Source organism: Dreissena polymorpha, chromosome 4 (assembly GCF_020536995.1).
Source record: "Dreissena polymorpha isolate Duluth1 chromosome 4, UMN_Dpol_1.0, whole genome shotgun sequence".
Classification (NCBI taxonomy): domain Eukaryota; kingdom Metazoa; phylum Mollusca; class Bivalvia; order Myida; family Dreissenidae; genus Dreissena; species Dreissena polymorpha.
Window position 1 is genome coordinate 92,603,309 of NC_068358.1, and position 16,328 is coordinate 92,619,636.

The 16,328-nt window shown below is 35.8% G+C and overlaps 2 long non-coding RNA genes across 2 annotated transcripts; one reads left to right on the forward strand and one right to left on the reverse strand.

Annotated features, from left to right (window-relative positions):
* The first annotated feature begins 348 nt into the window (after positions 1-348).
* Positions 349-3,666, forward strand: LOC127880211 (uncharacterized). The gene is made up of 2 exons (XR_008049461.1): positions 349-919; positions 2,638-3,666. It is a non-coding gene; the product is annotated as an uncharacterized LOC127880211 (long non-coding RNA).
* Positions 3,667-4,852: 1,186 nt separating this feature from the next.
* Positions 4,853-10,868, reverse strand: LOC127880208 (uncharacterized). The gene is made up of 4 exons (XR_008049458.1): positions 10,476-10,868; positions 9,803-9,914; positions 7,055-7,135; positions 4,853-5,503 (listed from the first exon to the last, which is right to left on the reverse strand). It is a non-coding gene; the product is annotated as an uncharacterized LOC127880208 (long non-coding RNA).
* Positions 10,869-16,328: the final 5,460 nt, after the last annotated feature.

Genomic DNA, 16,328 nt, shown 5'->3' on the forward strand with positions numbered 1-16,328 from the left:
GACTTTTTACGAACATGATATTCAATACACAATGCTCCTCGTTTATCCATTAAGACAAAACATGTTTTATAATCACTTTGCTAGGGCTATCCGTAGACATAATTTGTTTGTAAATTGCTTGTGTTATATAGTACGTAGTTCTTAATTCTTTGTTTTGAAATGCGCGGAAGTGGAAATCACGCGACCCAAAGCGTGCATACGTCACAGGTTAATAATACTCTTGAGGAATCCGTTATATACATGCTTAGGTTTCGTATTTTTGATGCTTTTGGCATTTTGGCTCAATATTTGCGAAAATCGGTATGAAAAGTTAAGCTTTAAAATGTATCTGACGTATGGAAAGCCAAAGGGGACCCCCGCTAAAATACATATACTTATATAGTAAATATCGGGATTTTCATTTTCCGCGGAACTTTCACTTTCCGCGAAAAACCAAGGCCAGCATAGCCATAAAATACTGCATACAAATCGAAATCTAAAAAGCGCGGAACTTTCATATATTTTCCGTCGGAACAATTATCTTTCAACCCTGTTGAGAATGCGGGCTCAAATAATAGTGTATAAAATCGCGCGCACCTAATCCACAAAGCGCGGAACACAAATATCTTCCGCGAAAATTAAGCATTGAATTACTGTACAAATCTCGGGTTGCTATGTAAATTGCGGGTTGCTAATGTAAAATCGCGCGGAAGATTCATTACTCCGCGCGATTTTCAATAGCATTGAATTACTGCACGAAATTCGGGTTGCTATGTGGTTACGCGATAAAATTTGATTGGTTCCGACACCTAGAAAGAACCAATCAAAACTCGCGTCTTATCCAGCATTCATGCAGTCATCATGATGACGGTTGTTTCACATTAACACAAAACCTTTTAAGGGCGAAAGAGTGATCAATTTTGATGACATTAGCGATGAGGTTAGTATTTAAAATACATGAATTATGAATTTTAATGCAATTAAAACAGCTCAAGAGTATCGAGTGTTGTTTTCACGGTTTGTCTATATGCAAACGTCTCTGTTAAAACTTAAACACCCGCAAAAACACGTCATAATCATATGTCGTCAAATAATGAAATATAGTGTTTGTGTGTAAGAAACATCTTCCCTTAAGCTCAGTTAGTAGAGAGCCAAGTTATTGTTATGGCAGTCGTATGCTCTAGTCCAGCACCGTATACATCTTCAATTAAAAAGAACAAGAACAAGGCTTTACAGGCAATTCATCCCAAAGGCAACTCGTACCTTGGTCAACTCGTACCCATTTTTAGCTCGGCGTTTTCGGAGAAAACCCGAGGTATTGTCATAGCCAGCTCGTCGTCCGCCGAAGGCGTCGTGCTAAAACCTTAGCATTGGCTCTAAAATCAAAGTGCTCCACCTACAACTTTGAAATTTCATATGTAGATGCACCTTGATGAGTTCTACACGCCACACCCATTTTTGGGTCACTAGGTCAAAGTCACTGTGACCTCTAATATAAAACTTTAACATAGACTCTCAAATCAAAGTGCTTCCACCTACAACTTTGAAACTTCATATGTAGATGCACCTTGATGAGTTCTACACGCCACACCCATTTTTGGGTCATTAGGTCAAAGGCCAAGGTCACCGTGACCTCTACTATAAAACTTTAACATTGGCTCTAAAATAAAGTGCTTCCACCTACAACTTTGAAACTTCATATGTAGATGCATGTTGATTTGTTCTACACGCCACACCCATTTTGGGGTCACTAGGTCAAGGTCATTGTGACCTCTAAAAAAAATAATCTGACAAGCACCTGTAGCAGAGCGTGGCACCCGTTATGCGGTGCTCTTGTTGTCAACTCGTACCTCATTCAAACTATTCAACTTGTTTCATTTGTCTTATTTTGTCACAATTGTAAAATTCTTGAAAGACATCAACCACAAGTGTCAATTTTCATCAACACGTTCGCTGCTTATACATATCTGCAACAGACAACTTGCGTGAGCAATGCTTAGATAATTTAAGTGGAAACATCAAGAGGAAAATAAAAATTGTCTCTATGAGTTTGACTTATAAGCTAACCATCCTACACCTATTTCTGTATATCGGGTACGGGTTTAGTTTGGGTAGGTACAAGTTGACTAAAAAACAGGTACGAGTTGACCACAATGGGTAGGTGTTTACCACGGAACAATTTGACCGGCATGTAGAACAAGATTATTGATTATTATATTTAACTGTAACACAAATCTGAAAGATAACACAATGTATTACAAACACAATGACTGTCAAGACATTCTAAACTCTTACAGTTAACATATAACAGGTGTACACATCTGATATACTGACCAAATTAAATAACTCAAGATTCACACCAGATACGACACAGTTTCAAAACTCGACATTTTGTATGCATGCCACGCCAATTTAGTCCAAAAAGTTTGATTTAACCAGTGAATTATGAGCTATATATCTTAAAGCAGAATGCACATTATGTCTAAAAAGTGTTTTTCGGCTAATTTCTGGTATGAACTATCTTCACACATAGCATCTGGTAAACCTTCAGATAGCAATAGCAGAATGCTAATAATGAGTATAATGTTCTGTATTTTGGAAGAAATACATGTAGTAAAATAATATGATAGTATGAAACATGGTTTTTGTATTTTATAGCTGTAGCAGTGTTCCCAACTTGAACATCATCTTCTCTGTACATATCTGAGGCAGAGCCAGCTTGCCCATCTGACCTCTGTTGTGGACAACCGAGTAAGAGCCAGCTTGCATGTCATCTGTTGTGGACATCCGTGTTAGAGCCAGCTTGCACGTCCTCTATTGTGGACATCAGTGTTAGTGTTAGCTTGCATGTCATCTGTTGTGAACATCCGTGTAAGAGCCAGCTTGCACGTCATCTCTTTTGGACATCAGTGTCAGCTTACACATCCTCTGTTGTGGACATCCGTGTAAGTGCTAGCTTGCACGTAATCTGTTGTGGACATCTGTGTTAGAGCCAGCTTGCACGTCATATGTTTAGGACATCAGTCAGAGATAGCTTGCATGTTATATACTTGTGGACATTAGTAGGAGCCAGCAAGGACAATCTCTGTTGTGGATATCTGTCTTAGAGCTTGCACGTCATCGGTTGTTCACATCCTTGTAATAACCAGCTTGCACATCAACTGATGTGGAAATCTGAGTCAGAGCCAGCTTGCACATCATCCGTTGTGGACATCTCTTTATGATTCTACTCTTTGCTTAGATTGACACTGTGACTTTAGTCTAATATGTTACAACCTTAAGCTATTCCTATTGTTGAATAAAAATATTGTGTCATTAAAATATATTTTGTTGGATAATTTGTATGTTGAGTTGTATTGTTTGGTCATTGCAAAGTATCAAGTTATTTTAAGACAAGAAAAAGCTCATCTTTCATCATGTATTTATATTAAAATTCTTGAATGTTAGTGAAGGTACAGTTCATATAATTAAAAGCAATTTTAATATGATTGCTTGTGTTTTATTGCACAGTGAATACCATCTTGTCTTTATGCTGACATATAGAACGGAAAAATAGTAAACTGTCGTTTTTATATGCAATGGGATTGTATATGAAGACTTGCATGTTCAGATGAAAAAATTGCCATAATTTTTCTCTTTATATTTTATTCCTGCTAAATGGTTGATGCAATAAAGTTAAGTCTTTAATGACTTGTGTTTCTTGTAATATTATTTGTAAGCAAATTTGGCTGTAGTATTAGATGCATGCTGTACAAGATACTGTAGATCAACATTATATTGTTTGAGTATGAATAGATAATTCAAGGTGCACAGCCATTAATTTTGCCCTCCACCATCTCCGATTTTGGTTAGACAGTTGCAAGTTGCTTGCATTAGTATGAAGTCTTAAAATAACTTAAGTATAATTGCTGTTGTGTTATTATTAACCTTTTCCTGCTCTGAGGAAATTTTAAATTTTCTACATGCAAACATCATAAAACCAGAACAGCCTGCAAGTAACTCACAATCTGTTCAGGTTTTATGCTGTTTGCTGCTCATCAGTATCCATGGGTTGGAAACAAAGCCTTTAAAACTTTAATATAGTAAGAAAGGTCTTAAATTAAATTTATTCTCGAATGTGTCTTAGTGCGTTTTTGAGTGGTACAGGGTTAAATGTCTCATTTTGTTTTTGATTATCTTTGGTTTATTGAACATATATGAGCCTTGCTCTGTGAAATAGGGGTTTAATGCATGTGCGTTTAGTATCCTCCCTGATTAGCCTGTGCGGTCTGCCCAGGCTAATCTGGAGTGCACATGCATTAAACCCCTTTTTCACAGAGCGAGGCTCATATGTATTAGACAGTGCATTCAAATAATACAATTTAAATCTGAATATTTTATTTAGTTGCAATACTCAAAGACCTATCAATATTGATAGGTCTTTGCAATACTTTAAAGCTTACTATGTTTGCAGTTTTAGTGAAAACACAAACTTTTAATCAAAGAAGCATATAATGTGTATTACTCATTTAATCAACTTCCACTTTATTCCATACACGTGTTCGACTCTGTGACATTATGTTCTGTCAAAGCTTTTTATTGAAAATTTATTAAACATAAATTGGTAACCTTGGGTATCCAAAAGGAATCCAAATTTTACTAGCCATAGACTTTCCAAAATGCAATTGTTTCTGAGAAGTATTTTTCTCTAGAAGGTGGCAAAACTCCTAAGCAATTCCTTTTTGGGCTAATGGTAGGGCTTATGCGTGTAACACCCATTGACAAATTATTAAATATACATTGAAAGGGCATTGTTCACAAAACAGATCATGATATAACATGATGCAGCATTTTGTACTATATCAAATTAAATGTTGCTGAAAACAGTAGAATATTCAAATTATGGACATTTTATTCTGTTAATAATGCCATCTTTCTAACATTACAAATCAATAAAGCATGCTTAACAATAGCAGAACTCTTTTGACTTTTAATTATCTTTTCCAGTCTTTAAATCTTTACAAAATTCATTGTCCCACTAACACCATCTTAAAAACAGGTTATGGCTTCCAATTGTTAATCAACTATAAAGCATGAACAAAGGCACAAATATCGCAGTATCTTTTGCAAATGATACAAATGTCCATGGCCTCGATACTGAACAAAAAGCAAGATTTCTTGTCAGGCGCTAAGCTGAATCCTCGAGAACATTCGAAAAATGTCCATTTAATGCGCCACTGGGCCGTTCCTATTTAAATGGGCATCATGCACAGAACTTGGCCATCCAGGTCATATGTCCAAACATTTCAAGTAACTGTCACAGACTGCTTGAAGAACTAAACTGCTGATAAACAAGGACCTATGCTCAGATGTTGAAGCAGGACATGCACTGTGGGTTCCATCAACAGTCCAATCATTCTACATCATTCATGAAATTCATAGGCAATGATCTTCAGCTCATGACGAGATTCTGGAAATCTGAAGTACTGCTCCATCATTGCTGACAAGACTCTACATGTTGAAATGACTGTGTAATGTTGAGTCCCTGAAATACAAAAGTAAAATTCATGCTAGAGTTTAGCCATATTAATTATGCTTGATTGCATTGAAAGCTTTATGCTTATATTAAGACATTCTAGAGTCCGTTTTCTGGGAGTAATCAGTACTTTGTATATATGAAGATAAAGAGACCGCTAATAAACAGGGTTGAACCCAAAATGTTCCCTTCACTAGGTGAACACCATATCCACTACGCCAGCCTGACAAAGTAAATGAAGTGAAGCTTCTAAGTTATGTCTCATTTGATTGTTAACAAGATCACGCCCTGCAGGTTCAGACCTCTCATCTATTTTTTTTAAAGTTGAAAGGACCTATCTCAATACTTCAATCACAAAGGAGGGAGAGGTGGGGTGGAGAAGGGTGTATAGTGTGGTGGTGTGGTCATTTATTACACTATCTTCCAAAAATGAAAAAATGATAAAAATAAATATTTGTGTTTTTTAGCCATGTTTAAAAAAATGGGCAGGGGGTATAGTGTGAGGGTGTGGTCATTTATTAGATGATCTTTCAAAATGAAAAAAAAGTACTTTTTTCTTTTTTTGGGGGGGGGCGTGGGGGATGGTTTGGGTGGAGTCTATTGTGGTATGTCAGATAAGAGTTGCTTTGTAACGCTTGTAAAGAAGTTATGGAAATTTTAGCAAAATTTAATAATTTCACCTTGAGAGTCATGGTCATTCAAAGGTCAAGGTAAAATTCAACTTGCCAGCTACAGTAACTTATGATAGCATGACAGTATTTGAAGTTTGAAAGCAATAGACTTGATACTTGAGAAGTAAAGTAGATCAAAACACAAAATTTAACCATATATTCAAAGCTACTAAGTAAGAAAAGGACCATAATTCTGTCAAAATGACAACCAGAGTTATTCAACTTGTCCTGTACTGTCCCCTTATGATAATATGCGAGTGTTCCCAGTATGAAAGCAATATCTATGATACTTTAGGAGTAAAGTGGACCAAAACACAAAACTTAACAAAATTTTCAATTTTCTAAGAATAAAAAGGGCACATAATACTTTCAAAATGCCAGTCAGAGTTACATAACTTTGTCTGCACAGTCCCTTTATGATAGTAAGTGTTGCAAGTATGAAAGCAATAGCTTTGATACTGTAGGAATAAAGTGGACCTAAACACAAAACTTAACCAAATTTTCAATTTTCTAAGTATAAGAAGGGCACATAATTCTGTCAAAATGCACGCCAGAGTTATCTAACTTTGCCTGCCCAGTCCCCTCATGGTAGTAAGTAAATAAGTTTTATACTTGATACTTTATGAGAAAAGTGGACCTAAACACAAAACTTAACCGGACGCCGACGCAGACGCCGACGCCAAGATGATGACAATATCTCTTTTTTTTTCAAAAAAAAAAGATGAGCTTATAAATAAAATGTAACATATTGCAAACTTGATTACACGATTTTTCATAAATACTCTTTCAGCTTTTTATTTATATATGAAGGCTAGGGTCACTTTCTGCGAGCCTTACAAAAAAACTAACTATATTTGCAATTGTCAAGACTCCTTCACATACAATTTACCTTTGCTTATTCCAATATCCTTTTGCCAACCAACATTGTGCGGTCACGTACCATACATGGTTCCACAGTTGTACAGAATTCCTACAAAATAAATGAAGTATACATTTACAATTCAAATTTCTTTTCAAAGAATGTGTAGGTAACTAAATTCCCTATACATTACTTTAATGTCATAAAATAAATTTCAAACAAGGGCTGTTTGTAAAACATGCATGCCCCCCATATGGATTGTCAATTGCTGTGGCAGCCATTGTGTGAATACGTTTTTTGGCACTGTGACCTTGACCTTTGACCTTGTAACCTGAAAGTCAATAGGGGTCATCTGCGAGTCATTATCTATGTACCTATGAAGTTTCATGATCCTAGGCATAAGTTCTTGAGTTATCATCCGGAAACCATTTTACTATTTTGGGTCACCGTGACCTTGACCTTCGACTTAGTGACCTCAAAATCAATAGGGGTCATCTGCGAGTCATGATCAATGTACCTATGAAGTTTCATGATCCTAGGCATAAGCGTTCTTGAGTTATCATCGGGAAACCATTTTACTATTTAGGGTCACTGTGACCTTGACCTAGTGACCTGAAAATCAATAGGGGTCATCTTCGAGTCATGATCAATGTACCTATGAAGTTTCATGATCCTAGGCAAAATCGTTCTTGGGTTATCATCCGGAAACCATCTGGTGGACAGACATATGGACATTCGGACCGACATGTGCAAAACAATAAACCTGCTCTTCTTCGGAGGGGGGCATAAATATTTAACAGATGTATTTAACAAAAATTAACTTGATTCATCAAATTAATCAGTATCGAATAATAGACCAGTTTCACAATATGAACACCGATACTATTTTTAGATATCAATCATATCACCTGACGCCTTAAATTGCAGAACAAGGCTGAACGTGGAACTGCATTTTCTTTTGCTATGCAAATTGCGTTGAATATCAAGATTATAATGCGCACTTGACACTGGTTACAATTAAGTCAAACATATGAATACAGACAACCATCACATGTCATGCTGTGTTAAGTAAAAAAATTGATAAGTAATTCAAATATAAAAATTATAACACCTAAATAATGATTCAAGGACATAAGTTATGTACTATTAGTGTATATTAATGAATTATATTTAATCTTTATATATAACAATAGATGTGTTCATCAGAAACACAATGCCCACTACTGCGCCGCTTTTAATTATAGATATATTTTTTTAACCTTTGACCTTGAAGGACGACCTTGACCTTGAACTTCCACCACTCAAAATGTGCAGCTTCATGAGATACACATGCATGCCAAATAACAAGTTGCTATCTTCAATGTTGCAAAAGTAATGGCCAACGTTAATTTTTTTTCGGACAGACGGACAGACTGACATCCTGACTGACTGACGGACAGTTCAACTGCTATATGCCACCCTTCCAGGGGCATACAATTTCCAGTTACCCATAAGCATCAGAGTAAATGTGGTCTGAAGACTAAACATCGATTATTGCACAAATCGAAGTCATAAATTAGCAGTATACAATACTAAGTATTGTAAGACTACAATTTTCAAAGGTAGGATGTGTACAATTTCATGAATTATAGAACGTGTAAGAGTTGAATCAAGCATCAGACAAAGTCCTATCAAATAGAAGAAAATGACACAAATGTTTAGTATTAAATTTTTGAAATATTAAAAATATATAGGTATAAAGCACTTTATAATTATGATAAAACTGGCTAATATGTATACAGTATTTAGTTTCTGACAATCTTTTTGGAGAGATGACTTTCAATGTTGACAATATCTTTTATGTTCAGTAAAAGCAACAATTGAGTATTTGGCGTTAAATTATTCCAAGAAACGGCTACGCAATGCTACAACCATGAGACGCCATGGTCACATGGAGGTGTCATTAATTGTGTTAAATGACCAGATGACCAGATATCTACAAAATGTGGTTTATGACATCACGTTGTTATTTAGTATTTGTCTGCACAGTATCTGATCATAAAGAGGTTATGGGTTTGTGCTGTATACAGGGGAATTTAAACGCAAGATCTATCAATAAATAAAATAATTGATTAATCGCCCAAATAATGCGAAAACAAAGAGTGTCAGATAATCCAATAAGTTTAAGAATGTCAATTTACACACACTAAGAATTGAAAGCCATACTTGGAGTGTCAGAGTTAGTGCAAAAAAAAAGAATACAAACAAGAATACAAACAAGTACTTTAATCAAGAAAATGCATTTCATATATTGGCACTTAAAATGGAAAGTATATATTAAGTAATTAATGGCTATATCTGACGAAGTCAACTTTTGTTGGCAATATCATTAAGTAGATCTAGCTGAATGATCAAAAGCAGAGCGATATTGCGATGCACTATTAGAAATCTCTACACGTTCAGCCTCATTCTGGAATTCTGCAATCATTTGACTACCTGCTATATTGGCTTATTGTGAAAAGGGTCTATTCACTTATAAATACTTTAAAGAAGTAGATTTTCCATCACTCTACAGCTGTTGGGCTTTCTTAAAGGAAGTTTGGGAGTAAAATAAATCTACTCCAAGTTTTTATCACAAAAAACTTCCAACAAGTGGAGAATTAGCCGCATTTAGTGGATGATTTAGAAACATGATTAATTTAAATTAGATCTACATGTAATAGCTATTGAAAAGTTAAGTTATCCAGTTATTCTTGCTGCAATGTGGATAAGAATAATACAAACCAATAGCTGACAAACCTGATATCAGTGATATGTTGACCTTTGAAGTCGAAATTGAGACCTGAAATCTGTCTGTATAGAGAGGCACAATTTGTTTGGCATATCTTCAACCATTACTGGCAACACACACCTACAAAATTTATATATAAATTATATAAAAACATAAATTTATTAATTAATTACGAAATGTTTAAATCTAGGTCAGCTATAACGAAACTAAAAACGGATTAAAAACAATACCTTATTTTAATTAATAGGTTGAAAACAAAAATAAATGTATTAATATATTGACGTTCAACTGAACGAATACAAGACACAAGTACATTACATTACAATAAGTTATTATTTCAGTCGCATTCGGAGAAAACTGGGCTTAGTGCATGTGCGTAAAGTGTCATCCCAGATTAGCGTAAGCCTGTGCAGTCCGCACAGGCTAATCAGGGACGACACTTTCCGCATAAACTTCATTTTCGGTAAGGAGGGACTTCCTTGAAATTAAAAATACCATAAAAGCGGAAAGTGTTATCCCTGATTAGCATGTGCGGACTGCACAGGCTAATCTGCGATGACACTTTACGCACATGCATTAAGCCCAGTTTTATCAGAACGCGGCTCATTTAATTAACAATTGTCAACATTATGCATATTATCGGATAGTTTTACACAATATTAAAAAAGTACAAATACAAACCTGGTAATACATGTAAATGATCGTATGCAATACAGTTATTGATCCCAATCTGATCTATTTCCGAATTATCTGCGAATCCATCGAGTAGAAACAATAACCATGCAATTCGCTCCGCCATCTTGAAACGTTATACTTACTAAACGCACTGATTGTGTTGCATTTGTTACAAAGTATCTGATTGGTTATTTCTAAGTATCGGATCCAATCAAATTTTTCGGGTAACTAGGGATTCTAACACCTAACAACCCGAGATTTGTACAGTAATTCAATGCTTAATTTTCGCGGACGATATTTGTGTTCCGCGCTTTTTGGATCTGGTATTTACTGGATTTTCTCTCTTTAATAGACTTCTTAAAATAGCATTCTACAATCTCCGCGCGATTTTAAACACTACTATTTGTACAGAGTAGATAAATAACGTTCCGCGCGATTAATTGAGCCCGCTTTTTCTACAGGGTTGAAACATAATTGCTCCGACGGAAAATATATGAAAGTTCCGCGCTTTTTAGATTTCGATTTGTATGTAGTGTTTTATGGCCATGCTGGCATTGGTTTTTCGCGGAAAGTGAAAGTTCCGCGAAAAATGACAATCCCGATATTTGCTATATAAGTATATGTTTTTTAGCGGGGGTCCCCTTTGGCTTTCCATACTGACGAATACTGATCAATTCTAGTCAGTTGAGATAACCGAATTGTTGTGAGAAATATCAACTCGGGCGGCTTTAAAATGTTAATCTTAAGGATAATTGGTCGCCGAAACGCACTTACAACGACAGAACCCTTGGCAATAGATCAACGCTCGTAGAACATACGGTTGTATCAAATCTATCTAATTATTCGTGCTGGTTAACCGCCGCGCTTTCTTACAGAATACACTATTGCACAACTGTTAATCTGTGATTCATAACGCAATTACTTCAACATCTATTTATGGAATGCTCAAGTATTTTTAAATATATTGCAAAACCCACTTTCTTCAAAAGGAAATGAACATATCAAAACTTGTCATTAATATTGTTAAGAAAACAATTACTGATAGAGTTTGACTGGTTTATACACAAGATATAATTGCTTTCGTAAACCTATTTTTGTGATTGAAATGCAGAGTTATTGAGGTTAGAACTCCTCACGAATTTGAAACTTGACCTCCGTTTGTCACGCCTGCTGCGCGGCCGTTGCTAACAGCATTACTTCCGGGTTAGATGTATATTTTATCTTTTTAAACATGAACGGTGACCGTGGTCTCTTTTTAAGCACGTGATTGATTCAAGGTAGATAATTAATTTTAATAAAATGTTCGTATTGACCTCAAATAACCGAAGCGGATCCCCATAAAACAGGTTTTTAATTTATTATATACCTTAGGCTGATTTCAAAGTATTAAATAGCAGTGTTCGGTTTTTTTTCTGCGCCTTATTTATAAAAAATGTTTAAGATGATATTTATGTGTGTTCATATATGTTTTCGTCAGATAAAATTGAACCGTCACGACACATTACGTGAAATGTAGATTGCTCTGTTTAGGCAGGCCTTGTCAGACGAACCACGCACACACAACTGATCTGTTTATGCAATTAAAACCATGCTGATAGAAATTTAAGGGTACTAATTTGAAACGGTTTGAATACACTTTTAAACCATGCTTTTAAATGAAATAAATTGAAAATACAACTAATTGTATCCATGTTGTTTAGTAACATAAACAAAAAAGAATGTAAGGGTTTTTATGATCGTTTTTGCCATGAGATACATGAACAAAACTACATGTAATAATCAGTAAATCACCCATTATCCTCTATCATTTTATTACATACACTTCTTCTTGTTTTCTTTAACATAATCGCAGTCGCTTTTCTTTAAAAAGGGTTTTATTGTAAGTTTCCATGGTGAATGGTGCCTGATGTACCTGATGTAAATAAGGGATAGAGTACCATTTAGAAAACCCTTAAGACAGTTGTTTACGGAGGGGAGGGGGGGGGGGGCAAACTCCAAGTGCAGTGTACCCACCCACAGAGGTAAATCCAGATATATGTTTGAATATATATTTGTTTTGGGCCTTTGGGAGCTAGTCAAATCTCTGCGTCAATGTTGAACTGGTACTCTTTTGTTGTCGGATTTAGTGTATTCTATCCGGTAGGCTGACATGTACAAAATTGTTCCCATTTACAATGTCATGTAAAGGTCTCTTTACATTTTATTTGTTCAATTGAAATTCAATGTTTTAAGATTGCAAAATACACTAATCATAGATAAACATTATTATTTAGAACCTGAGTGTGCGTTCAATAATATGGTTTGCAAACAATTTAATATATAACTCACTGCTTAACTAAAATGGCTTCTAAAAGCAGTGATGAAGTCAGATCGAATCAGGAATCAAAGACGGATTTATGTGCACAATGCATGTGTAACAGTAAGGAGACACTTGCAGTGTTCTATTGTTTTGACTGTGAAGATAAGTTTTATGAAGGCTGTGGAAACTGGCACAGGACATCAAAGGCAAGCAAGGATCATAGATTATGGAAAGTTGAAGAAGCGCCACCGTCAGATGTGGCTCAACTGATACAGAAACTCACCATCTGTCCGAATCATCCATCCGAAAAAGTGGTATGTATTTGTCTTGAAGAAGATAATCTGTGTTGTAACCAATGTGTCATCCAATATCACAGGAAGTGTAATCACTTGTACACAATTGAACAATGTGTGCAACAGAATTACGCACCAGAAAAGGTTACACCACCTTCTAGAAAGTTCTCTAAATATGATTTGTTCAATCAACCCGTTTATATAGAAATGACGTCTCAAGTAAAGATGGGAGAATTAAACGACTGTTGCAAGCGTATTTCTGATGGATTAATTGCATTGGAGAATGAAATTGAGCACATAATCACGCGTGAGGCCAGCCTACAGGCTGACTTGACCAGAAGTGCTGACCAGGTCAAAGCATACTTGCAGGATGTGCATGCCACGCTTGAATCTGCATTCATCACTCTTGAGAAACAATTAATGGACTAATGTCAAGAAAAAGAAACGGAACTCTTGACAATACTGTCCTACTCGGTTACTCCTTTCTCCATAGATTCCACAAGATCAGGTCTTATCTATTTAACTGTTCAGGGGTCATTATCAAGGTGGTGTGAAACGCTGGTCACTGTTGGAAGTCATAACATTAGGGTATTTATTGGCCATATCTAATTCCAAGATATTGCTGTAGAATGCTGATCATTAAGAGGGTTAAACATCGCTCACACACTAAATGAATAATTTGATTGTAGAAAAATACAGGGGAATGCATTTTAAAAGGTATCAACGAGATAATATTAATTAACTAAAGCACATTTTAATAAAGAGCATCGTGCTTGTATTTGAATGATGGATTAAAGTAAAATGAACAGAACAGAACATGTACATAGTTTATTATTGAATTGAACAACATATTAATTATGTTATATAAAATTATAATGAAGATATTTTCCATTACACATATCACATTATTCAGAAGTAAACAATTGAATAGTCCTTACTTTTTCAATGTACATCTATTAATCTCCATATAAACAAGTTGAGATAGCATAAATAGTATGCCACATAAACTTTATAGAATTCTTGTCAATTTATAATAATAGAATGATAAGCTTCTATATACATGTATATTTAGTACTGTCATGATTGTAACCCAAACTTTTCTAGCAAGGAAATTTCATAGAAAGAATATTAATGTTTACACCAAATAGCGCCGTCTGCACCTGTGGATTGGGACATAAGCGACGGTGTTCGCTACTCAAGTTAAGACTTTTTTAAGAACATCGTGGATTAGGAAAATGTGCTATATTTGGAGGAAATACCGGTTTCAGAGACGTTCAATAAATGAGCCGCGCTCTGTGAAACGGGGCTTAACGCCTGTGCGTAAAGTGTCGTCCCAAATTAGCCTGTGCAGTGCGCACAGTCTAATCAGGGACGACACTTTTCGCTTTTATTGTATTTTTCGTTTTAATGAAGTCTTTACGTAGCGAAAAACAAGTTTATGCGGAAAGTATTGTTCCTGATAAGCCTGTGCGGACTGCACAGTCTAATCTTGGACGACACTTTACGCACATGCATGAATACCCGTTTTCACAGAGAGTGGCTCAAATACGGATCGTGTCCGTTATTTTTAATTTTGACAATGATACTATAGCTTTATGACGGGCTTTTGGCTGTTTGAGTCGCGTTGCTTTTGTATCTGTTGCAAATTATATTATTTTGTTTCTTCTTTTGGAGGCATTTTTTTAGTCTTTGGATCATGTTTTGCGAAAAACACTGTAAATGCGAAGTTTTAAAGGGGAAGGTTGGGGAGTTGTACCGGTACTTTCACTTGTTATTAGATTGTTATCGTAGCTTTGCACGGGTTGGTGTAAGACGGCGAACGGCCATATGGTCGCAATGATTTAAATGAATAATTCTGGATACGATACATCAAACTTAATGTATAACCGCGAGATCGTCGCTGTATCATATGACCAGGTGCAGTATATATAATTGGTCTACAACCAGGCACTCGGTCAATCATCAGGTGTCAGCCAGTCACATATTGGAGTGTATTTAAAAAACTGCATCACTCAGAGAGATTCACGATTCGCAATTTCGACATTCGGATCCACTGGGGGCTGACGAGGTCAAAGCGCAGTCCGTTTCGCTACGACGTCGAGTATATGTTTTACTACGAAAACATTGTTTAAATACACATGACATCAAGAACGGATAAGTCGAAAATTGTGTTTAAAACATGTAAGATTATGATTTTGTAATAACAAAACTCTGAATTTAAGCACAATGTCATTTCATAGGTCTGTTACATCAAATTATAATCCAAGATGTGTCTGGTTTATGCGGTTAAACATGAAATAGACCGCTGATTTATCAAACCGAAGTCAAGTTTCACTTAAAAAATGCAATTAAGGTTTACAACTGTGTTTAATTGACACAATTTTACAATTTCCAAATTGATCTATGTATTGTTAAGCCACTGGTGTGTTTAGAAATGTGTAGGGTGACCCAGTTATCAGAAATAAAGGCTACATATTATTATAAGGCATGATCATGTCTCTGACAGCATACGTATATGTCTCGCTACGACAACGCTTTAGCGTGCATGCGTTTCTCACAGAAGACGTATTGGTTATCTCTCAAAGGCAAAATAAAGAAGAAAAAAAAATACAGAGTCATGGAGTGGCTGGATGTTTCCTTTGAGACAGAGGTAGTAACAACGGCACAACATGATCCGAAGCGCACAGTCGACATGGTAATGCACATTATTATGATATAATTACATTCACGAATAGGCCAAAGGAAACGATTAAAATCGAAAATCCATATATAAGATGACAGTTGAGAGTCGAGAACCTTATGTCGTCGGTCTCAATAAAAATGACGCATCTTCACCTTTTGACAATCCCTTATACGTTCATTTTGATAGAGACCGACGATAGGTTTTCAGCATACGGTACTCTTAATCAAATGACATTCGATTCTCGTTATTCCCAACTCGCTTATCTCGAAACTCTGCTTATGTCAAAGTAAATCCCATGTTCCAACTTCGATCATTATTTATATCATACGGATTTTGATTTTTACATTGTATATATCAAAGCGATTTTCTTGAAAATCGGTTATCGTCAACTAATTTTGAGGTGAATTTCATGTTCGTATACATGATTGTACCTGTAAAATCCACACCTGTAACAGCCGTAAGGTGTGGAAAGTAGGACCCCAATGGCACAAAACCGCAATTGCATAATCAATATAGTGTTGTAAAGTTGTGGCAGTGGGTTTCTGTCACAGGTTATTGTTAACTGCGTACATGACGGCCGGTAA